At 37.5% G+C, this 26,062-nt stretch overlaps 1 long non-coding RNA gene across 1 annotated transcript; it reads left to right on the plus strand.

Annotated features, from left to right (window-relative positions):
- Nucleotides 1-1,131: 1,131 nt before the first annotated feature.
- On the plus strand, nt 1,132-22,554 carry LOC134291173 (uncharacterized). Its single transcript, XR_009998949.1, has 3 exons — nt 1,132-1,921; nt 6,123-11,741; nt 18,426-22,554. It is a non-coding gene; the product is annotated as an uncharacterized LOC134291173 (long non-coding RNA).
- Nucleotides 22,555-26,062: the final 3,508 nt, after the last annotated feature.

The raw sequence follows: 26,062 nt of genomic DNA on the forward strand, positions 1-26,062 counted from the left end.
TGATTGAAAATTTTTAGTAAACCAACACGGATTTTCAATTAGTCAGTCTCAATCGCTTCGTTAGGGTCCCAGCTAACTCCTTGTTGTGGGTCGATTATGACCTTTTAGTTAGCCAAAACCTGAACCTCCAAAGATTTTCCTAATTTCTGTAGTTAGCCTCCAATTTTGCATGTCAGTGCCTAACGAAATTTTGGTTTTTTCTTCTATATTTGGTAAAATTTAAGATAAATTAAAAGTTGCTATATGTTTTCTGATTGGAAGTTATCCGATCTTCCGATTGGCGTACTCGGTTTTGCCCCAAAAGGCCCCAAACAGTTAGCCTCCAACGATTTGTAGTTAGCCTCCAAACTTGCATGCAAGTTACTATGGAAAAAATGTTTTTCGTTTAAAACTCGTTATTTTTAAGGAAAATTCAAAGTTTTTATATGTTTTCCGATAAGAAATGAGCTGATCTTTCGATTGGCGTCCTTGGTTTTGCCCTAAAATGCCCCAAAAAGTTAGCCTCCAACGATTTGTAGTTAGCCTCCAAAAACCCTACAACAGCAAATTATTTTTGGAGGCTAAATGGAGGCTAACTACAGACCGCTTAGTTTCGATTCCATTCATTCATTTTTCGTATAATTTCACTTAAATACACAAATATTTAATAGAAGTAAAAATGTGTATTTTTGAGAACCGACGACGGTGAAATTCCGTCCCCCTCTTCTCACACAGCTTACAGCGACCGCGAGCTGTCTCTTATAGGCGTTCCCGGGTGTTGCATTGGGACACGTCCGAAGTGGATGAGTGCTTCGTAAGCAGCGTTTTTTCAGCATAATGTTCTTTCCGGTAGGGGCAACCATCGCCAGCTGATCGAAAGTGGAGATCTCTTTATCTTCCTGGTAGAGGATACGCTTTTCCGCCACACGCTGCAGGGCATATACGTTCATCTCAGCTTGCGGTCATCTTTGTAACGGTTTAGACAGCAAAGGCGATGGAGTTCTCATGCGGTGCAGCTTCAACTTGGCCACTCGGGACGGCTACCAATTAGCTGGTTGAACCGGCTCAGAAACAAACTACGTAGCATGGTTTTGTTGAATTTCTTCAGCGTTCTGCGGTAAATGATAAGCGGTAGATTAAAAAAAAAACATAAGATTACCTGAGTTAAATGCGCTAGCAGATTTTCGCGCTAGCAAAATTATCCGTTATTCCGATAGGACACTGAGAAATAGTTCATACAGCGGTACTTCAAGATGAAAAAGTCACTGCACGCTCAAATTCGTCTACACAGAGCAAATAACATGAGCTGATATTATTATAGTCCGCACTCTGCCGAAATATTTATCCGAGTATTACACAAATAAGTCCAATGTCTGTTCTGAGGAAATTTTTGACTCATACATCCGGTGATGTTTATTTATATAATTATGAATACCATGTATATGACTGACTTTCCAAAGCACCGAGAGTTTAGGTTTTGGCAAAAAGTATTGAAACGGTTTGAAATCGAAAATGTTTGTAAAAAAGGCGATATTTCTTTTAATTGTAGGTCGGACGTAGAACTCTGATTGCACACTGAATGTATATATCGAGATGTATGAGTGAATGAAGAAAACTGCATGTGTACCGCTGTATCGCGCTAGCAAAATAAATTGTTTCTGCTGCACAATCTGCAGCACCAAAACACTATATTCGTATGGAACTTCGCACGAGTTTATTTGGCGTTTGAGCAGTGTAGTGATTACAGGAAAAACATCCTTGCGCATTTACCAACAAACCGACCCGCTCTAAAGCCAAACTTGTGAATGTCACTTGGGTGGCTGATGGTAACAATGATAACAACCATGTTCTGCTGGCGTAAAGCAAGGTCGATAATTCAAAAATGTGTAGCACTAACATCTAGCTGGATATATTATCTACCATCTGAGAGTTTTCCAGAGAGGTGATTTTTGAAAAAGTGGGATTTTTTTAAATAAAAAAAAAAAAAGATATAGTATAGAGCACATATATGTGGTGAGCATAGAAAAATAAGTATTTTTGAGTCACTATTCCGAAAAATTCAGAGCCTGACTGGCAAAGTGGCACCCGTAGGCATCTAGCTGGATGTATTACCTACCATCTGAGAGTTTTCCAGAGAGGTGTTTTTTAAAAAAGTGGGAATTTTTGAAATAGTTGGTATAGAGCATCTAAGTGTTATGAGTGTAGAAAAATAAGTATTTTTGAGACACTATTCCGAAAATTTCAGAGCCTGAATGGCAAAGTGGCACCCGTAGGCATCTAGCTGGATGTATTACCTACCATCTAAGAGTTTTCCAGAGAGGTGTTTTTTTAAAAAGTGGGAATTTTTGAAATAGTTGGTATAGAGCACATATATGTGATGAGCATAGAAAAATAAGTATTTTTGAGTCACTATTGCGAAAAATATAGAGCCTGACTGGCAAAGTGGCACCCGTAGGCATCTAGCTGGATGCATTATCTACCATCTGAGAGTTTTCCAGAGAGGTGTTTTTTGAAAAAAAGGGAATTTTTGAAATAGTTGGTATAGAGCATCTAAGTGTTATTAGCGTAAAAAAATAAGTAATTTTGAGACACTTTTCCAAAAATTTCAGAGCCTGACTGGCAAAGTGGCACCCGTAGGCATCTAGCTGGATGTATTATCTACCATCTGAGAGTTTTCCAGAGAGGTGTTTTTTTGAAAAAAAGGGAATTTTTGAAATAGTTGGTATAGAGCATCTAAGTGTTATTAGCGTAAAAAAATAAGTAATTTTGAGACACTTTTCCAAAAATTTCAGAGCCTGACTGGCAAAGGGGCACCCGTAGGCATCTAGTTGGATGTATTATCTACCATCTAAGAGATTTTCAGAGAGGTGTTTTTTGAAAAAGTGGGAATTTTTGAAATAGTTGGTATAGAGCACATATATGTGGTGAGCATAGAAAAATAAGTATTTTTGAGTCACTATTCCGAAAAATTCAGAGCCTGACTGGCAAAATGGCACCCGTAGGCATCTAACTGGATGTATTATCTACCATCTGAGAGTTTTCCAGAGAGGTGTTTTTTGAAAAAGTGGGAATTTTTGAAATAGTTGGTATAGAGCATCTAAGTGTTATGAGTGTAGAAAAATAAGTATTTTTGAGACACTATTCCGAAAATTTCAGAGCCTGACTGGCAAAGTGGCACCCGTAGGCATCTAGCTGGATGTATAATCTACCATCTGAGAGTTTTCCAGAGAGGTGTTTTTTTAAAAAAAGGGAATTTTTGAAATAGTTGGTATAGAGCATCTAAGTGTTATTAGCGTAGAAAAATAAGTATTTTTGAGACACTTTTCCAAAAATTTCAGAGCCTGACTGGCAAAGTGGCACCCGTAGGCATCTAGCTGGATGTATAATCTACCATCTAAGAGTTTTCCAGAGAGGTGTTTTTTGAAAAAGTGGGAATTTTTGAAATATTTGGTATAGAGCACATATATGTGGTGAGCATAGAAAAATAAGTATTTTTGAGTCACTATTCCGAAAAATTCAGAGCCTGACTGGCAAAATGGCACCCGTAGGCATCTAGCTGGATGTATTATCTACCATCTGAGAGTTTTCCAGAGAGGTGTTTTTTGAAAAAAAGGGAATTTTTGAAATAGTTGGTATAGAGCATCTAAGTGTTATTAGCGTAAAAAAATAAGTAATTTTGAGACACTTTTCCAAAAATTTCAGAGCCTGACTGGCAAAATGGCACCCGTAGGCATCTAGTTGGATGAATTATCTACCATCTAAGAGATTTTCAGAGAGGTGTTTTTTGAAAAAGTGGGAATTTTTGAAATAGTTGGTATAGAGCATCTAAGTGTTATGAGCGTAGAAAAATAAGTATTTTTGAGACACTATTCCGAAAATTTCAGAGCCTGACTGGCAAAGTGGCACCCGTAGGCATCTAGCTGGATGTATTATCTACCATCTAAGAGTTTTCCAGAGAGGTGTTTTTTGAAAAAGTGGGAATTTTTGAAATAGTTGGTATAGAGCACATATATGTGGTGAGCATAGAAAAATAAGTATTTTTGAGTCACTATTGCAAAAAATTCAGAGCCTGACTGGCAAAATGGCACCCGTAGGCATCTAGCTGGATGTATTATCTACCATCTGAGAGTTTTCCAGATAAATGTTTTTTGAAAAAGTGGGATTTTTTGAAATAGTTGGTATAGAGCATCTAAGTGTTATGAGCGTAGAAAAATAAGTATTTTTGAGTCACTATTCCGAAAATTTCAGAGCCTGACTGGCAAAGTGGCACACGTAGGCATCTAGCTGGATGTATTATCTACCATCTAAGAGTTTTCCAGAGAGGTGTTTTTTGAAAAAGTGGGAATTTTTGAAATATTTGGTATAGAGCACATATATGTGGTGAGCATAGAAAAATAAGTATTTTTGAGTCACTATTCCGAAAAATTCAGAGCCTGACTGGCAAAGTGGCACCCGTAGGCATCTAGCTGGATGTATTATCTACCATCTGAGAGTTTTCCAGAGAGGTGTTTTTTTAAAAAAAGGGAATTTTTGAAATAGTTGGTATAGAGCATCTAAGTGTTATTAGCGTAGAAAAATAAGTATTTTTGAGACACTTTTCCAAAAATTTCAGAGCCTGACTGGCAAAGTGGCACCCGTAGGCATCTAGCTGGATGTATTATCTACCATCTAAGAGTTTTCCAGAGAGGTGTTTTTTGAAAAAGTGGGAATTTTTGAAATAGTTGGTATAGAGCATCTAAGTGTTATGAGTGTAGAAAAATAAGTATTTTTGAGACACTATTCCGAAAATTTCAGAGCCTGACTGGCAAAGTGGCACCCGTAGGCATCTAGCTGGATGTATAATCTACCATCTGAGAGTTTTCCAGAGAGGTGTTTTTTTAAAAAAAGGGAATTTTTGAAATATTTGGTATAGAGCATCTAAGTGTTATTAGCGTAGAAAAATAAGTATTTTTGAGACACTTTTCCAAAAATTTCAGAGCCTGACTGGCAAAGTGGCACCCGTAGGCATCTAGCTGGATGTATAATCTACCATCTAAGAGTTTTCCAGAGAGGTGTTTTTTGAAAAAGTGGGAATTTTTGAAATATTTGGTATAGAGCACATATATGTGGTGAGCATAGAAAAATAAGTATTTTTGAGTCACTATTGCAAAAAATTCAGAGCCTGACTGGCAAAATGGCACCCGTAGGCATCTAGCTGGATGTATTATCTACCATCTGAGAGTTTTCCAGAGAGGTGTTTTTTGAAAAAGTGGGAATTTTTGAAATAGTTGGTATAGAGCATCTAAGTGTTATGAGTGTAGAAAAATAAGTATTTTTGAGACACTATTCCGAAAATTTCAGAGCCTGACTGGCAAAGTGGCACCCGTAGGCATCTAGCTGGATGTATAATCTACCATCTGAGAGTTTTCCAGAGAGGTGTTTTTTTAAAAAAAGGGAATTTTTGAAATAGTTGGTATAGAGCATCTAAGTGTTATTAGCGTAGAAAAATAAGTATTTTTGAGACACTTTTCCAAAAATTTCAGAGCCTGACTGGCAAAGTGGCACCCGTAGGCATCTAGCTGGATGTATAATCTACCATCTAAGAGTTTTCCAGAGAGGTGTTTTTTGAAAAAGTGGGAATTTTTGAAATATTTGGTATAGAGCACATATATGTGGTGAGCATAGAAAAATAAGTATTTTTGAGTCACTATTCCGAAAAATTCAGAGCCTGACTGGCAAAATGGCACCCGTAGGCATCTAGCTGGATGTATTATCTACCATCTGAGAGTTTTCCAGAGAGGTGTTTTTTGAAAAAAAGGGAATTTTTGAAATAGTTGGTATAGAGCATCTAAGTGTTATTAGCGTAAAAAAATAAGTAATTTTGAGACACTTTTCCAAAAATTTCAGAGCCTGACTGGCAAAATGGCACCCGTAGGCATCTAGTTGGATGTATTATCTACCATCTAAGAGATTTTCAGAGAGGTGTTTTTTGAAAAAGTGGGAATTTTTGAAATAGTTGGTATAGAGCATCTAAGTGTTATGAGCGTAGAAAAATAAGTATTTTTGAGACACTATTCCGAAAATTTCAGAGCCTGACTGGCAAAGTGGCACCCGTAGGCATCTAGCTGGATGTATTATCTACCATCTAAGAGTTTTCCAGAGAGGTGTTTTTTGAAAAAGTGGGAATTTTTTAAATAGTTGGTATAGAGCACATATATGTGGTGAGCATAGAAAAATAAGTATTTTTGAGTCACTATTGCAAAAAAATCAGAGCCTGACTGGCAAAATGGCACCCGTAGGCATCTAGCTGGATGTATTATCTACCATCTGAGAGTTTTCCAGAGAGGTGTTTTTTGAAAAAGTGGGAATTTTTGAAATAGTTGGTATAGAGCATTTAAGTGTTATGAGTGTAGAAAAATAAGTATTTTTGAGACACTATTCCGAAAATTTCAGAGCCTGACTGGCAAAGTGGCACCCGTAGGCATCTAGCTGGATGTATAATCTACCATCTGAGAGTTTTCCAGAGAGGTGTTTTTTTAAAAAAAGGGAATTTTTGAAATAGTTGGTATAGAGCATCTAAGTGTTATTAGCGTAGAAAAATAAGTATTTTTGAGACACTTTTCCAAAAATTTCAGAGCCTGACTGGCAAAGTGGCACCCGTAGGCATCTAGCTGGATGTATTATCTACCATCTAAGAGTTTTCCAGAGAGGTGTTTTTTTAAAAAAAGGGAATTTTTGAAATAGTTGGTATAGAGCATCTAAGTGTTATTAGCGTAGAAAAATAAGTATTTTTGAGACACTTTTCCAAAAATTTCAGAGCCTGACTGGCAAAGTGGCACCCGTAGGCATCTAGCTGGATGTATTATCTACCATCTGAGAGTTTTCCAGAGAGGTGTTTTTTGAAAAAGTGGGAATTTTTGAAATAGTTGGTATAGAGCATCTAAGTGTTATGAGTGTAGAAAAATAAGTATTTTTGAGACACTATTCCGAAAATTTCAGAGCCTGACTGGCAAAATGGCACCCGTAGGCATCTAGCTGGATGTATTATCTACCATCTGAGAGTTTTCCAGATAAATGTTTTTTGAAAAAGTGGGATTTTTTGAAATAGTTGGTATAGAGCATCTAAGTGTTATGAGCGTAGAAAAATAAGTATTTTTGAGTCACTATTCCGAAAATTTCAGAGCCTGACTGGCAAAGTGGCACACGTAGGCATCTAGCTGGATGTATTATCTACCATCTGAGAGTTTTCCAGAGAGGTGTTTTTTTAAAAAAAGGGAATTTTTGAAATAGTTGGTATAGAGCATCTAAGTGTTATTAGCGTAGAAAAATAAGTATTTTTGAGACACTTTTCCAAAAATTTCAGAGCCTGACTGGCAAAGTGGCACCCGTAGGCATCTAGCTGGATGTATTATCTACCATCTGAGAGTTTTCCAGAGAGGTGTTTTTTGAAAAAGTGGGAATTTTTGAAATAGTTGGTATAAAGCATCTAAGTGTTATGAGTGTAGAAAAATAAGTATTTTTGAGACACTATTCCGAAAATTTCAGAGCCTGACTGGCAAAGTGGCACCCGTAGGCATCTAGCTGGATGTATAATCTACCATCTAAGAGTTTTCCAGAGAGGTGTTTTTTGAAAAAGTGGGAATTTTTGAAATATTTGGTATAGAGCACATATATGTGGTGAGCATAGAAAAATAAGTATTTTTGAGTCACTATTGCAAAAAAATCAGAGCCTGACTGGCAAAATGGCACCCGTAGGCATCTAGCTGGATGTATTATCTACCATCTGAGAGTTTTCCAGAGAGGTGTTTTTTGAAAAAGTGGGAATTTTTGAAATAGTTGGTATAGAGCATCTAAGTGTTATGAGTGTAGAAAAATAAGTATTTTTGAGACACTATTCCGAAAATTTCAGAGCCTGACTGGCAAAGTGGCACCCGTAGGCATCTAGCTGGATGTATAATCTACCATCTGAGAGTTTTCCAGAGAGGTGTTTTTTTAAAAAAAGGGAATTTTTGAAATAGTTGGTATAGAGCATCTAAGTGTTATTAGCGTAGAAAAATAAGTATTTTTGAGACACTTTTCCAAAAATTTCAGAGCCTGACTGGCAAAGTGGCACCCGTAGGCATCTAGCTGGATGTATAATCTACCATCTAAGAGTTTTCCAGAGAGGTGTTTTTTGAAAAAGTGGGAATTTTTGAAATATTTGGTATAGAGCACATATATGTGGTGAGCATAGAAAAATAAGTATTTTTGAGTCACTATTCCGAAAAATTCAGAGCCTGACTGGCAAAATGGCACCCGTAGGCATCTAGCTGGATGTATTATCTACCATCTGAGAGTTTTCCAGAGAGGTGTTTTTTGAAAAAAAGGGAATTTTTGAAATAGTTGGTATAGAGCATCTAAGTGTTATTAGCGTAAAAAAATAAGTAATTTTGAGACACTTTTCCAAAAATTTCAGAGCCTGACTGGCAAAATGGCACCCGTAGGCATCTAGTTGGATGTATTATCTACCATCTAAGAGATTTTCAGAGAGGTGTTTTTTGAAAAAGTGGGAATTTTTGAAATAGTTGGTATAGAGCATCTAAGTGTTATGAGCGTAGAAAAATAAGTATTTTTGAGACACTATTCCGAAAATTTCAGAGCCTGACTGGCAAAGTGGCACCCGTAGGCATCTAGCTGGATGTATTATCTACCATCTAAGAGTTTTCCAGAGAGGTGTTTTTTGAAAAAGTGGGAATTTTTGAAATAGTTGGTATAGAGCACATATATGTGGTGAGCATAGAAAAATAAGTATTTTTGAGTCACTATTGCAAAAAATTCAGAGCCTGACTGGCAAAATGGCACCCGTAGGCATCTAGCTGGATGTATTATCTACCATCTGAGAGTTTTCCAGAGAGGTGTTTTTTGAAAAAGTGGGAATTTTTGAAATAGCTGGTATAGAGCATCTAAGTGTTATGAGCGTAGAAAAATAAGTATTTTTGAGACACTATTCCGAAAATTTCAGAGCCTGACTGGCAAAGTGGCACCCGTAGGCATCTAGCTGGATGTATTATCTACCATCTAAGAGATTTTCAGAGAGGTGTTTTTTGAAAAAGTGGGAATTTTTGAAATAGTTGGTATAGAGCATTTAAGTGTTATGAGCGTAGAAAAATAAGTATTTTTGAGACACTATTCCGAAAATTTCAGAGCCTGACTGGCAAAGTGGCACCCGTAGGCATCTAGCTGGATGTATTATCTACCATCTAAGAGATTTTCAGAGAGGTGTTTTTTGAAAAAGTGGGAATTTTTGAAATAGTTGGTATAGAGCACATATATGTGATGAGCATAGAAAAATAAGTATTTTTGAGTCACTATTGCGAAAAATATAGAGCCTGACTGGCAAAGTGGCACCCGTAGGCATCTAGCTGGATGCATTATCTACCATCTGAGAGTTTTCCAGAGAGGTGTTTTTTGAAAAAGTGGGAATTTTTGAAATAGTTGGTATAGAGCATCTAAGTGTTATGAGCGTAGAAAAATAAGTATTTTTGAGACACTATTCCGAAAATTTCAGAGCCTGACTGGCAAAGTGGCACACGTAGGTATCTAGCTGGATGTATTATCTACCATCTAAGAGTTTTCCAGAGAGGTGTTTTTTGAAAAAGTGGGAATTTTTGAAATATTTGGTATAGAGCACATGTGCTGAGCATAGAAAAATAAGTATTTTTGAAGCACTATTTCCAAAAATTCAGAGCCTGACTGGCAAAATGGCACCCGTAGGCATCTAGCTGGATGTATTATCTACCATCTGAGAGTTTTCCAGAGAGGTGTTTTTTTGAAAAAGTGGGAATTTTTGAAATAGCTGGTATAGAGCATCTAAGTGTTATGAGCGTAGAAAAATAAGTATTTTTGAGACACTATTCCGAAAATTTCAGAGCCTGACTGGCAAAGTGGCACCCGTAGGCATCTAGCTGGATGTATTATCTACCATCTAAGAGATTTTCAGAGAGGTGTTTTTTGAAAAAGTGGGAATTTTTGAAATAGTTGGTATAGAGCATTTAAGTGTTATGAGCGTAGAAAAATAAGTATTTTTGAGACACTATTCCGAAAATTTCAGAGCCTGACTGGCAAAGTGGCACCCGTAGGCATCTAGCTGGATGTATTATCTACCATCTAAGAGATTTTCAGAGAGGTGTTTTTTGAAAAAGTGGGAATTTTTGAAATAGTTGGTATAGAGCATTTAAGTGTTATGAGCGTAGAAAATTAAGTATTTTTGAGACACTATTCCGAAAATTTCAGAGCCTGACTGGCAAAGTGGCACACGTAGGCATCTAGCTGGATGTATTATCTACCATCTAAGAGTTTTCCAGAGAGGTGTTTTTTGAAAAAGTGGGAATTTTTGAAATATTTGGTATAGAGCACATGTGCTGAGCATAGAAAAATAAGTATTTTTGAAGCACTATTTCCAAAAATTCAGAGCCTGACTGGCAAAATGGCACCCGTAGGCATCTAGCTGGATGTATTATCTACCATCTAAGAGATTTTCAGAGAGGTGTTTTTTGAAAAAGTGGGAATTTTTGAAATAGTTGGTATAGAGCATCTAAGTGTTATGAGCGTAGAAAAATAAGTATTTTTGAGGCACTATTCCGAAAATTTCAGAGCCTGACTGGCAAAGTGGCACCCGTAGGCATCTAGCTGGATGTATTATCTACCATCTAAGAGATTTTCAGAGAGGTGTTTTTTGAAAAAGTGGGAATTTTTGAAATAGTTGGTATAGAGCATCTAAGTGTTATGAGCGTAGAAAAATAAGTATTTTTGAGGCACTATTCCGAAAATTTCAGAGCCTGACTGGCAAAGTGGCACCCGTAGGCATCTAGCTGGATGTATTATCTACCATCTAAGAGTTTTCCAGAGAGGTGTTTTTTGAAAAAGTGGGAATTTTTGAAATATTTGGTATAGAGCACATATATGTGGTGAGCATAGAAAAATAAGTATTTTTGAGTCACTATTGCGAAAAATTCAGAGCCTGACTGGCAAAATGGCACCCGTAGGCATCTAGCTGAATGTATTATCTACCATCTGAGAGTTTTCCAGAGAGGTGTTTTTTGAAAAAGTGAGAATTTTTGAAATAGTTGGTATAGAGCACATATATGTGGTGAGCATAGAAAAATAAGTATTTTTGAGTCACTATTGCGAAAAATTCAGAGCCTGACTAGCAAAATGGCACCCGTAGGCATCTAGCTGAATGTATTATCTACCATCTGAGAGTTTTCCAGAGAGGTGTTTTTTGAAAAAGTGAGAATTTTTGAAATAGTTGGTATAGAGCACATATATGTGGTGAGCATAGAAAAATAAGTATTTTTGAGTCACTACTCCGAAAAATTCAGAGCCTGACTGGCAAAGTGGCACCCGTAGGCATCTAGCTGGATGTATTATCTACCATCAGAGAGTTTTCCAGAGAGGTGTTTTTTGAAAAGGTGAGAATTTTTGAAATAGTTGGTATAGAGCACATATATGTGGTGAGCATAGAAAAATAAGTATTTTTGAGTCACTACATCTACAAAAGATACACGCACACATTTGAACGTGATTGCCACTATTCAGAGTTTAAAATTTTCATTTTCAATGAGTGAAATTCAACGTGAATTTTGAAAATTCTCAACTGAGGGATCAAAATAAAAATCATTTTGGTGAATGAATTTTTTCACCTATTCATTCATTTTTCTGTCACTGACAATTTTCACTGAGAAATAAAACTGGACCGTAACTCCCGATTATACTTCCAATCACCTCAAAACTTGTGTATAGTAGTTAACCTTCCTTAGTCCCTAAAAAAAAGTTACAAATAAGACCCTGGGGTCATTTTTGACCCCAAACTTTGAACGGCTCTCAAAAATCAGTGGCTGGGCCGATTTTGATTTTCTTTGGCCCAAATGAAAGCCACATATGTCTAGTTTTCAAAACCCCCGGAGAGTTCCGGATTTGGTCACTGTGGCCACCGGGAACCTGCTTCAACTGAAAAATGCCGCTTTAGAGACCCTAACTTTGGCAAGCTATAACTTTGCAACCAAACAAGTAATCAGGACCGTTCAAGAATCGTTGGAAAGGTATTCACGTGGACTTTGATTAAAGACATTAATATTGACTAATTCTTAAGAACCGGTTCCGGAAATCCGGAACATCCGGAAAATAATGTTTTTCACGATAATGTGCTAGAAAGCACATTCATATTATTTACAGGATAGAAGTTTTTGCATCAAACTTCTTTAGGCCATAATACAATCTGTCGAGAACTATTTCTGTATGTTTCTGGTTATGTCCCGTCCTTCTGGAACCGGTTCCAGGGATCCCACAAGATGGCCAACGAGTTGACTGTAACGAAATTGAACGGTTTTCCGCGCTAAACACATCTGCGTTGGTTAACTCATGATGAAATCTCAATAATTTTACATGCTCCATATTGATGTGATATGTAAAAATATTATTGGACATTGTGGTCTTATGTGGCCACCGGAGTGACCACCGGAGAAACCCGTATTGAGGGACTTCCATGTTTTTGCAACAAAGATAGGCATTCGACGGCTCTAACTTCATGATTTTTCATGGCCATGCGGCTTCTGGCATTAAATAGAAGAATTGACCATTCTGGTCTGTTTTGGCCACCGGAGTGACCACCGGAGAAATCCGTATTGAGGGAGTTTCATGTTTTTGCAACAAAGATAGGCATTCGACGGTTCTAACTTCATGATTTTTCATGGCCATGTGGGTTCTGGCATTGAAAAGAAGAATTAACCATTCTGGTCTGTTTTGGCCACCGGAGTGACCACCGGAGAAACCCGTATTGAGGGAGTTTCATGTTTTTGCAACAAAGGTAGGCATTCGACGGCTCTAACTTCATGATTTTTCATGGCCATGTGGCTTCTGGCATTGAAAAGAAGAATTTACCACAATAGTCTGTTTTGGCCACCGGAGTGACCACCGGTGAAACCCGTATTGAGGGACTTCCATGTTTTTTGCAGCAAAGATAGGCATTCGACGGCTCTAACTTCATGTTTTTTCATGGCCATGTGGCTTCTGGCATTAAATAGAAGAAATGACCATTCTGGTCTTATGTGGCCACCGGAGTGACCACCGGAGAAACCCGTATTGAGGGACTTCCATGTTTTTTGCAACAAAGATAGGCATTCGACGGCCCTAACTTCATGTTTTTTCATGGCCATGTGGCTTCTGGCAATAAATAGAAGAATTGACCATTCTGGTCTGTTTTTGGCTACCGGAGTGACCACCGGAGAAATCCGTATTGAGGGAGTTTCATGTTTTTGCAACAAAGATAGGCATTCGATGACTTTAACTTCATGATTTTTCATGGCCATGTGGCTTCTGGCATTAAATAGAAGAATTGGCCATTCTGGTCTGTTTTGGCCACCGGAGTGACCACCGGAGAAACTCGTATTGAGGGAGTTTCATGTTTTTGCAACAAAGATAGGCATTCGAAGGCTCTAACTTCATGGTTTTTCATGGACATGTTGCTTCTGGTATTAAAAAGAACAATTGAATATTCTGGTTCGCTTTGGCCACCGGAGTGACCACTGGTGAAATCCGTATTGAGGGAGTTTCATGTTTTTGCAACAAATATAGGCATTCGACGGCTCTAACTTCATGATTTTTCATGGCCATGTGGCTTCTGGCATTAAAAAGAAGAATTGACCATTCTGGTCCGTTTTGGCCACCGGAGTGACCACCGGAAAAAATCGCATTGAGGGAGTTTCATGTTTTTGCAACAAAGATGGGCATTCGACGGCTATAACTTCATGATTGTGTACTATTTTGACTATTCTGGTCTGCTTTGGCCATCGGAGTGACCACCTGGAGAAACACATACTAGGGAACTCCTATGTTTATTTTTAAACGCTCATATTATCTAGATTTATCACCAGAAGCAGTCTTTCGACGGCTCAATTTTCATGCTTCGACACGCGACATATTATCTTCACGCTCAGTAGTTATTCTTATTGTTCAACAAGGTTATTCTGTAGTAGAGGCAATTCATGTTAAAATATACTGCGATTCTTGTAGTCTGATTAGGATAGTTTTACTTCGGTTCACAAACAAACTTTTCATCGTATATTTTGATTAACACCGCTTAACGTTTTGGTCGTCTATGTTCACTGTTCTTGAAAATCACATCGTTTCTTTTCATTATCTTTTTAGATATGTCCACATTATTTGTTAGTACTTGATATGCTTTCTCCTTTCTTGCTGGCTCTATTTTCTTATACTTACGTGAAGTCAGCTTTTTCAGAATGAAAAGTTGTCTTAGTTGGTAGGAGAAGGGCTTTCTTGAGGAAGACAAACAATGTTTCACTTGAATTAGGGAATTATCAAGTTCCCCAAGCAACACACATGTTATAATAGAGTTACGACAGCGCAAGTTTTGGTTGTATAGAAGTTTATTTTACGTAATTCTAACATTGTGTTGAAATAACGTAAAATAAACTTGTATACAACCAAAACTTGCGCTGTCGTAACTTTTATATAACATGTGTGTTGCTTGGGTCTGCAATCGAGGAATTCAGTCACAAATATTATCCATTTAGTGAGTTTTATGAACACTTCGCAATTCTTTAATTTTTTTAATAAAATTAATTCGTCTAGTAGTTTCAACTGGCATACTCTTAAAGTTCCTCGGAGGATTCCTTTCGAGTCCGACTGACATCAAGGAATACAATTAATAAAATGAGCATGCTGCCCAGGGGCAGAATTTAAAACCAAGTATCTCATCAATGAAGAATATAGTCTCTCCAAGATTGCAGAATTCTGAGCTATGAGATTTTTAAAATTTGCGTGTTTGTGGCACCAGAGGCAGAATTCTGTCACAAGTGTCCCATTTTGTGCAAGTCTATGTCATACTGATCAACTTTGCCGAAGACACCATCTTCCTAAGTTATTAGGATTCTGAGCTATACAATTTCTAAAATTTGCAAGTTCACTAGCGCCACCTAATGGCAGAATTGCGAAACAAGGTTTCCGTTTTATGTAAGTCTATGTCATACTGGTCAATTTTGCTGAAGACACCAACTTTCTTATTTACCGGGGGAGCGACACTAGTTTTGCTGAGCCGAAAAACTTCAAAAAAAGTCGAAAAAAAACCGGTAAACGCCGCCAAGTGGCAGAATTTTGAAACAAGTGTTTATTTTTATGTAAGTTTATGTCATACTGATCAACTTTGCCGAAGACACCATCTTTCTAAGTTATCAGGATTCTGAGCTAAGAGTTTTCTAAAATTTGCATGTTCACTAGCGCCGCCTAGTGGCAGAATTGCGAAACAAGTGTTTATTTTTATGTAAGTTTATGTCATACTGATCAACTTTGCCGAAGACACCAACTTTCTAAGTTATCAGGATTCTGAGCTATGAGATTTCTAAAATTTGCATGGTCACTAGCTCCGCCTAGTGGCAGAATTGCGAAACAAGTGTTTATTGTTATGAAAGTTTATGTCATTCTGATTAACTTTTCCAAAGACACCAACTTAATAAGTTATCGAGGAGAGCGACACTAGTTTTGCCAAGCCGAAAAACTACAAAAAAGTCGGAAAAAGACGAAAAAACCGGTAAACGCCACCTAGTGTCAGAATTTTGAAACATGTGTTTTTTGTTATGTAAGTTTATGTCATACTGCTCAACTTTGCCGAAGACATCAACTTTCTAAGTTATCAGGATTCTGAGCTATGAAATTTCTAAAATTTGCATATTCACTAGCGCCGCCCAGTGGAGGAATTTTGAACTTCGCAACTCATCGTCAGTAAGTTATTGGCGTACCCAACAACTTTTCCGAAGACACTATCCTTCCAAATTATCAGGGTCTTGAGCTGTCGCATATCGTAAGGTTTGCTTGACAACCTAATATGGTTTCTGTAGTGCAATTTAGCATCAAACTGTTGATAGTCCCTCTAGTGGCCAAGTTGCCAACTAATCCTATGAACCATAGTTCTAAATGGTAGATCGTTTCAAGCCCTAAAACTTTGCCGAAGAAAGTATTGCGCTAACTCTTAACACACCCGAGATAATAGGCCATACCCCCAAAAGGCCGAAAACCCATAAGCTCTTAGTCTCCTATTAAGCGGATTCCTATTGCGCCCCCCGACCAGTGATCTTATAAGAGTCTCGACTGTATATACAAAGTTATAAAATAGGTTGAAAGAGACTGGCCAGGGCCAGGGATAAAACCCAGTGCCCAGGAAAAATCAGGAACATTAAACATCAAACCACAAAGTCCGTCAAATGAATCAGAGCCTTAATTCAATAAAGCTTTCAACAACAGTATAGTATAATTTCCACAACTGTCGTATACACAATATTTGCGCCGATAAATAAATAACGTATGATGAACATCCAGCTACGCCTCTGACAACATCACGATTGGTAACCTCTAAAAAATTTCTTGCGCCCCGTTGTTGATCCTCATCATCATTATCCTCGTTTCGTTCCAACTACTTTGCGTGGTCTCCCAAAAACCAAACTGTCTTCATCATCACTTCGTCGTCGTCGTCGTCGCCGTCACCGTGGACCAAGCCAGTGCCAAAACGGACCAGAATGGTCAATTCTTCTTTTTAATGCCAGAAGCCACATGGCCATGAAAAATCATGAAGTTAGAGCCGTCGAATGCCTATATTTGTTGCAAAAACATGAAACTCCCTCAATACGGATTTCACCGGTGGTCATCCCGGTGGCCAAAGCGAACCAGAATATTCAATTGTTCTTTTCAATACCAGAAGCAACATGTCCATGAAAAATCATGAAGTTAGAGCCTTCGAATGCCTATCTTTGTTGCAAAAACATGAAACTCCCTCAATACGGATTTCTCCGGTGGTCACTCCGGTGGCCAAAACAGACCAGAATGGTCAATTCTTCTATTTAATGCCAGAAGCCACATGGCCATGAAAAATGATGAAGTTAGAGCCGTCGAATGCCTATCTTTGTTGCAAAAAACATGGAAGTCCCTCAATACGGGTTTCTCCGGTGGTCACTCCGGTGGCCACATAAGACCAGAATGGTCATTTCTTCTATTTAATGCCAGAAGCCACATGGCCATGAAAAAACATGAAGTTAGAGCCGTCGAATGCCTATCTTTGTTGCAAAAAACATGGAAGTCCCTCAATACGGGTTTCTCCGGTGGTCACTGCGGTGGCCAAAACAGACTATTGTGGTCAATTCTTCTTTTCAATGCCAGAAGCCACATGGCCATGAAAAATCATGAAGTTAGAGCCGTCGAATGCCTACCTTTGTTGCAAAAACATGAAACTCCCTCAATACGGGTTTCTCCGGTGGTCACTCCGGTGGCCAAAACAGACCAGAATGGTTAATTCTTCTTTTCAATGCCAGAACCCACATGGCCATGAAAAATCATGAAGTTAGAACCGTCGAATGCCTATCTTTGTTGCAAAAACATGAAACTCCCTCAATACGGATTTCTCCGGTGGTCACTCCGGTGGCCAAAACAGACCAGAATGGTCAATTCTTCTATTTAATGCCAGAAGGTACATGGCCATGAAAATCATGAAGTTAGAGCCGTCGAATGCCTATCTTTGTTGCAAAAACATGGAAGTCCCTCAATACGGGTTTCTCCGGTGGTCACTCCGGTGGCCACATAAGACCACAATGTCCAATAATATTTTTACATATCACATCAATATGGAGCATGTAAAATTATTGAGATTTCATCATGAGTTAACCAACGCAGATGTGTTTAGCGCGGAAAACCGTTCAATTTCGTTACAGTCAACTCGTTGGCCATCTTGTGGGATCCCTGGAACCGGTTCCAGAAGGACGGGACATAACCAGAAACATACAGAAATAGTTCTCGACAGATTGTATTATGGCCTAAGGAAGTTTGATGCAAAAACTTCTATCCTGTAAATAATATGAATGTGCTTTCTAGCACATTATCGTGAAAAACATTATTTTCCGGATGTTCCGGATGTTCCGGATTTCCGGAACCGGTTCTTAAGAATTAGTCAATATTAATGTCTTTAATCAAAGTCCACGTGAATACCTTTCCAACGATTCTTGAACGGTCCTGATTACTTGTTTGGTTGCAAAGTTATAGCTTGCCAAAGTTAGGGTCTCTAAAGCGGCATTTTTCAGTTGAAGCAGGTTCCCGGTGGCCACAGTGACCAAATCCGGAACTCTCCGGGGGTTTTGAAAACTAGACATGTGTGGCTTTCATTTGGGCCAAAGAAAATCAAAATCGGCCCAGCCACTGATTTTTGAGAGCCGTTCAAAGTTTGGGGTCAAAAATGACCCCAGGGTCTTATTTGTAACTTTTTTTATGGGAGCTCCCCTAGGGGTCGTCCAATGTTTTGGATGAATGGAAATGATAGTTTTCCACAAAAAAATAATTGTCTGAAAATTTCAGATTTCTAGGCCTTTCGAAACAAAAGCTATAGCGAATTGAAATTCGGAAAAGGTCAAAAAAGACCCCAAGACCTTACTAAGGTTAATTAGAATATTAATTATGTTCTCTATTTGTCCATTAAGTCGGATTGTGCGCCTGTTAACAGAAATTGGACATTTTACGACATGCGAAAAAATATTCGTGACAGAGAATTGAATGAAAAAAGAGAGGCATTCAGCTGAAAATGAATGTGGCCAAACACGAATGAAAAAAAGAGAATGTCAATCTTCACTTTCAATTTTCGATTTTTTTACTCTCTGGTTGTAAGTCACTGTATATACAAATGCAATGGCATACGTAGGACCACGCATAACTCGTGAACGAAACGCACGATTTGTCGGCTTTGTGACTTAAACGTTTAAAAACGCAAACACATTTCATAATTTTATTATCAAGTGTCGATAATCTTTCAATTATATCGCTATATACACTACACAACTCAATTCCGCGCCAAATCCGCGCGAGGGCTAAATTCCATGGGTAAATCCGCGCCAAATCCGCGAAAATCGCGAAATCCGCGCTGTTGTAACAACCCTGAAAGTATTCTACAGAAATCATTCGTCGACTTATTTTTAGGGATCTAGGGGTGACTACTATGGATTTTTCTTTGCAGGAGTAAAATTTCCCCATAGTAAATCGTATGAAAAACTAAGAATGGCGGGTGCTAAAATATAGTTTTTCCGATCGATCTGAAATTTTGCACGGTTGATATGGGACCAAGTGGAACTCAAAAAGTATACAGGAACATGAGTTTTTCCATGTTTTGTGTTTTCCCATATAAACCGTGTACCAGGCTAATACACAGTCACAATCAATATTCACCTCAAAATAGTTGAATTAATAATTGTAAGAAATTTGAAAGCCTTATTGCAGTGAAAAATGTTCAATAAAGAAGCATTAGGTGGTGTCCGAATTCATATTATAAGTTACACTCATTGCACAATTATGGGTCACACACAATTATTTGTCACTTTCCTCTTTAATAGATAAATACTAATTAATCGAAAGCTTTTGTTATCCATTATCATTTTGCGTTCATAAGTTGATTTGTTTTGTGTCACTTTACGTATCGCACGTGGGCTTATACCGTAATCCGGGGTAACATTGATCAGAATTTTCGATCTTTCTTGAATAATTCTCTTGTTAAAGCAAATGTTACATGATTTATATTTTTAAAACAAGTACTGGCTCTCTGAATATGTGTTAAGCTACACGAAAAAGTATTGTGAAACTTTAAATCATGTTAAAATAAGCTTTTTAATCTAATTTTTGATTTTGTAGATTTGGGGTAACATTGATCATGCCAGTCATCAATGTTCGTTTGTGTTAAAAGTACCCTTACTTACTAAATTCGGGGTCGATGATTTCGAATATGTTGTCCAAATTTTTACAAGTTATGTACTTTTTGAGTTATTTTAAGATTAACATCCTCCAAACCGCGAATAACGCCTAAAGGTAGGCAATTGCTTAAGGAATTGATAGCCTACTTTTGATAAATCGTATATTTTATTACAAAAGAGCAGTTTCATAAAAGTTTCGTTCATTAAATCCAACTCTAGGATATCATATTTAAGTAATACAGTGATTTCTATCCTCATATTGTATCTAGTATTCATGCCAAGCATGAATGTTTGACAAAGTATCTCATTGTGTTACGAAACACAGTTATGGAAAAATCGATTTATTTCAATGTTTATGGAATTCAATTTTGAAGAATTACATGTCATTTAATAGCTAAATAACAGCAGATTACGATATTCCATTCGATAGCAGAAACTGATTCAATGTAAAATGCTTGTTTGAACATTTCACGAGGTCGGTCAAGCCGATCAATGTTACCCCGCTGATCAATGTTACCCCGTAAACGAAATTCTTACAAGAAATTGCTAAATTTTATAAAAATTGCTCAAATGGCCAAATTTGAAAACTTTCAATCCGGGGTGAAGTTGACCAACCAATGACATAACATTCTTAGAATGGAAAATTATTGAACTAACTAAATTTGATGATGCTGAATCTTTTTTTTTTTTATCTGTATTAACGAGATTTTTAGCCCTAGGCTAGTTCATCTCGGGACCCACGCTTTACTTCCCTTCCGAAGGAAGAACTCACATTTTGTAAGTTTGTCGGGAGTGGGATTCGAGATGCTGAATCTGAATAAGTTTTTAAAATTCTTACAACTGGTGCAATATGTGACAATGGGTATTATCGGCAGGTTTGTTCTCTTCGTCATGGGGAGTTTTTGTCAGCCAAATTATCTGAAACTTGGCCATATAATTCAGCTTAGTTGGGAAGGATTTGAGACCAACTCTGAGTTCTATAGGTTTCAAAAAACCCCCAAAGACGAAGAGAACAAAACGGCCGAGAATAGGTAATTTCCCCTATGTCAAAAATAAAATAAAGTTTAATAAGTTACAGAATGACCCACATTAAACGCCTAAAGGTATGCAATTACCTTAAAAATTCTCACTTTCGCACAAATATGCTTTTATGAAATTAAACTTATATGTTAACTTCGATTTTAACTCAAAGCTATGTTAAATAAGCCTACCATGAATAAATAAAAGTGTTTTGTGAGTCATCTGATAAACAAGGCGTTGCTGGGAGGCGATTTTTTTGAAAGGCACACGGTGTGCTGAAACACGATTATTATCGCACTTTCATGAACCTAAAATCTTTTTTCGTTATAAGTTAGCCTTAACCGTATAGAAAAAAGATTCGGGAGGGTAGAAAATCTTTCATCGGGGAAAATTAAAATAAATTGGATTTTAGTATTCTACCATTTTTCTTATATAAACTAGTGTTACGCAAAAATAGTAAAACTGAACTCGTCTTAAAAATGACACTTTTCTAATCAATAATTTTTAAACCCTTAGAGTGAAATAAGCGTAAAAAGTTTTCCAACTAATAACAAGTTGTTTTCGACGTTCTATTTATATGACCAGCCCACTATAGTCTGCCAAAACTCATGCATCAGCAATAAATTGCATGACCTTTATGTGCAGGTGTTGCTTCTTATGTCTTAAATTCGATCTCACTGTAAGGTCGACTTCAGTGTTCGCAAACTTCAGGAAGCTTGTTCGGTTTATGTTGCTGAGCTGGCAGCAATTAATTTCGCTTTCGGGATGGTTTTCAACATGCCCGCAGACTATTTCTTCATCTTTTCGGATAGTCTTAGTTCTATTGAGGCACTCCGGTCGATGAAACCTGTAAGCTGTAAGGTATATATCTTACTTTCTTTCAAAAATAAGGGAGCAGATGGGTGCACTGGTCGAAAGATCATACAAGATTACCTATGTATAAGGTCCCCTTACATCGCTCAATTTATGACAATGAGAAGGAGACCTCTCTCTCGCGAAAGTGGGCGCAGAGGACGCTAGACGCGCATTTACACAGAATTGATCTCGCGTTGAGCAATATTTGAGCTAAGTGCGGTTCCGGTTATGATGACATCGACCACTTAGTTTGGCAGCGGCCGACTAATGATGCCTCCAGAGCTCTTCTTTTGGATACCCTTGAGTCCCGAGGTAGACAACCTTTTGTTTTTGTGAGAGATGGTTTTTTTTAATTTCTTTTTATTTGTGAATTTTAACTTAGGCTAATTCTTCACATGTGAGAGATGTGTTGGGGACCCGTGATGTTACATACATGGGATGTATTTTCGGCTGTCTTCGTTCTGCTCGTATAAAAGTTTGATTCGCTTGTGTTTTCTTCCCCAGTTTATTTCTCTGTTCTTGCCTTTTTTGTGTTGTTCCATCCGGCAGAAGAATAATCCACTCCCACTGCAATCTGGTTTCCAATTGCTACAAAGACAACGAACATGCCATCAAGATATAACTCTCGGATGAGTTTCAGAGAATCCTTACCCCCAATCTTTTCCAAGTCTATGATTAAAGACTATTATTGTGACATACTACCCTCGAGCTGCCACGAACACCCAGGCACCGACCAATATCAACTATGGTATAAAAGAATGTATTCATACATAACATACAAAAATTGAATTTTGAAAAAAAGAATAAACATTCACGAGTATATATTCTTGTTAGTACTGAAATAATATCCTTCGTATGGTAGTTTTGCCAGTTACATGAGAACTTGAACAGTATCAGTGATATTACTGATAGGCAAATTCTCGTGGAAACTAGTGCAATATAGTTGCAGTTAGGATATTATCGTCGCACCACCAAATCGAAGTCGTCGCTAGAAGCACTTGCGAAGTTGCAGCTGCGAAGTAAATTTGAATCTATTTTTTCTGTTGCGCATCATTAAGCTAATTAAGAGCAACAATATGCACTAATCCAAATTGAGTTGCGACATTTCTAAGTAGGTTAAAAATCAATTTTCGCACGTTCGGTCACTTCGTATTTCGACCAAAAGCATAATATTATCTCAGGAGTAACAAGAAGACTAACTCGGTAATGTTTATTCTCTTGTGACCTTGTTCTGGCCAAAATTCGTATTCTATTAACTTTTTTAGGGTTTTGTCTGGGTGAAATCCGCAATCACTGAATCAAAATTAAACCATCGCGCAACAATAATGACAATGCTTTTCCCAAATGGAGGATAACGTGCCTCTGGAGCCGGCCTTCTGATGACAATGCTTCAACCTGCATTTGTTGCGACAAACCACCCAACGCGACATAGATTTGTCCCAACTTGGATGGAATGGGATATACATCGTACTCCACGAGTTTAGAGATTTTTAAGCCTTGCATTGTGATTTTCGAGAGGTAACTTCGAGTCGGTAAACACTGTGACGCTGTTGAAGACCAACCATCAAACAGTTTCGATTTTGGGTTATCAATAATCAACAACAAATTTCTGTTATTGGTTGCGATTGTAAGGTTTAGTTCGGACTATTTGTAGAAATACAGCTGGACCAGAATACCGTTAAAACTCCTGACCTTTTATTAAATTGTACGGAGCGATTCCCGTTTGCTACCGGTCACCAGATCACGTCTTCTTCTCTTCCCGCTCCGATCTCTCACCCCTCTCTTGTCCCGTTCTTCGTGAATCCTGACTACTATCAAAAGGGATAGGATATTACAACTTACATTTAGTGGGGGGGTATGAAGCTTACTTACTTAAGGTGCGACTCTTTAGACCCTACAGCGATAAAGAGTAATCGCTGTGCCTTCTTTGATGCTTGTTTTGTGCGAGTCTTGGTGCGACTTTTATCCGAAAAATGCCAATAATCACTGCCCACTAAAGATAAGGAGCAAAACCTTCAAATAAAGGTCATGCAATTTATGTATAGCGCTCTATTGCAAATATATGAATTTTGGCAGACTATAGTGGGTTGGGCACATAAATAGAACGTCGAAAACAACTTGTAATTCGTTGAAAAATCTTCTACGCTTATTTCACTCTTAGGGTTCAAAAATGTATCATTAGAAAAGTGTGTTTTTAAGACGAGTTCAGTTTCAGTTTTGCGTAACACTAGTTTATATAAGAAAAATGGTAGAATACTAAAATCAAATTTATTTTAATTTTCCCCGATGAAAGATTTTCTACCCTCCCGAATCTTTTTCTATAAGGTTAAGGCTAACTTATAACGAAAAAAGATTTTAGGTTCATGAAAGTGCGATAATAATCGTGTTTCAGCACACCGTGAGGCAGTCTTGTCAACGAGTTTCAATACACATCCAAAAAAGTCGATATTTTTATGTAAAATCTATCACAATTGCCTTAAAAACCTTAAAAAAATCTTCAAATATATTCACACAATCGATTTACATCAAAAGTTCTTCCATTGATACAGAATTGTGGCGTCCTCAGCGGTTGAAGGATGTGGATCCCAATGTGATCAACTACCCCCCCAGATTACGGTACCCGTAAAAGTTGATGAGTAGTCGAATGTCCATGGCGGAATCCGAACTGCTCATTGGCAAAAATAGAATTTTCATCAATATGAATCATCATTCTATTTAAAATAAGCTTTTCAAAAAGTTTACTGATAGATGACAGCAAGCTAATTGGACGATAACTAGAAGCTTCGGCAGGATTTTTGTCAGGCTTCAAAATTGGCACAACTTTATCATTTTTCCAGGAAAATATGCTAACTGAAAACCTTTGTTAAATATATTAACTAAAAATGATAAGCAACTGTTTGGAATTTTTTTATTAGAATATAGAAAATTCCGTCATCTCCCGGAGCTTTCATATTCTAAACTTCTTTATAATAGATCTCACTTCGTCCAAATCAGTGCCCAATGAATTGTCGAAATTGTTCTCATGATTGAGAATATTTTCGAATTCGCGGGAAACCTGATGTTCTATTGGACTAGTGAGACCTATACTGAAATTATGCGCACTTTCAAACTGTTTGGCAAGGTTTTGTGCTTTTTCAGAATTAGTCAATAATACTTTGTTATCCTCATTCAGAGCAGGAATAGGCTTCTCAGGCTTTTTCAAAATTTTTGTCAATTTCCAAAACGGCTTAGAGCTGAGGTTTAATTGAGAAACTTTATTTGCAAAATTTTTGTTTCTCAATTCGGTGAAACGTTTTTTAATTTCCTTTCGAAGATCCTGCCAGATTACCTTCAAAGCAGGATCTCGAGTTCGTTGAAATTGTCTTCTTCTCACGTTTTTAAGACGGATCAGAAGTTTCAGATCGTCGTCAATAAAAACTGAGTCGAATTTGACTCCACACTTTGGTATTGATGCGCTTCTAGCTTCGACTATAGTACTAGTCAAAGTTTCGAATGCATTGTCAATATCAAAATGTGTTTCCAATGAAACATTAATAATCATTTTTCTCTGCTCACCGCACAAAGATGCTCTATATCAACTATTTCAAAAATTTCCACTTTTTCAAAAAATACCTCTCTGGAAAACTCTCAGATGGTAGACAATACATCCAGCTAGATGTCTATGGGTGCCATTTTGCCAGCCAGGCTCTGAATTTTTGGAAATAGTGCTTCAAAAATAATCATTTTTCTCTGCTCACCGCACAAAGATGCTCTATACCAACTATTTTAAAAATTTCCACTTTTTCAAAAAATACCTCTCTGGAAAACTCTCAGATGGTAGACAATACATCCAGCTAGATGTCTATGGGTGCCATTTTGCCAGTCAGGCTCTGAATTTTTGGAAATAGTGCTTCAAAAATAATCATTTTTCTATGCTCACCGCACAAAGATGCTCTATACCAACTATTTCAAAAATTTCCACTTTTTCAAAAAATACCTCTTTGGAAAACTCTCAGATGGTAGACAATACATCCAGCTAGATGTCTATGGGTGCCATTTTGCCAGCCAGGCTCTGAATTTTTGGAAATAGTGCTTCAAAAATAATCATTTTTCTCTGCTCACCGCACAAAGATGCTCTATACCAACTATTTTAAAAATTTCCACTTTTTCAAAAAATACCTCTCTGGAAAACTCTCAGATGGTAGGCACTACATCCAGTTAGCTGCCTACGGGTAGCATTCTACCAGTCAGGCTCTGAATTTTTCGAAATAGTGCTTCAAAAATAATCATTTTTCTATGCTCAACGCACAAAGATGCTCTATACCAACTATTTCAAAAATTTCCACTTTTTCAAAAAATACCTCTCTGGAAAACTCTCAGATGGTAGACACTACATCCAGTTAGCTGCCTACGGGTAGCATTTTACCAGTCAGGCTCTGAATTTTTGGAAATAGTGCTTCAAAAATAATCATTTTTCTATGCTC

This window comes from Aedes albopictus, chromosome 3 (assembly GCF_035046485.1).
Source record: "Aedes albopictus strain Foshan chromosome 3, AalbF5, whole genome shotgun sequence".
NCBI lineage: Eukaryota > Metazoa > Arthropoda > Insecta > Diptera > Culicidae > Aedes > Aedes albopictus.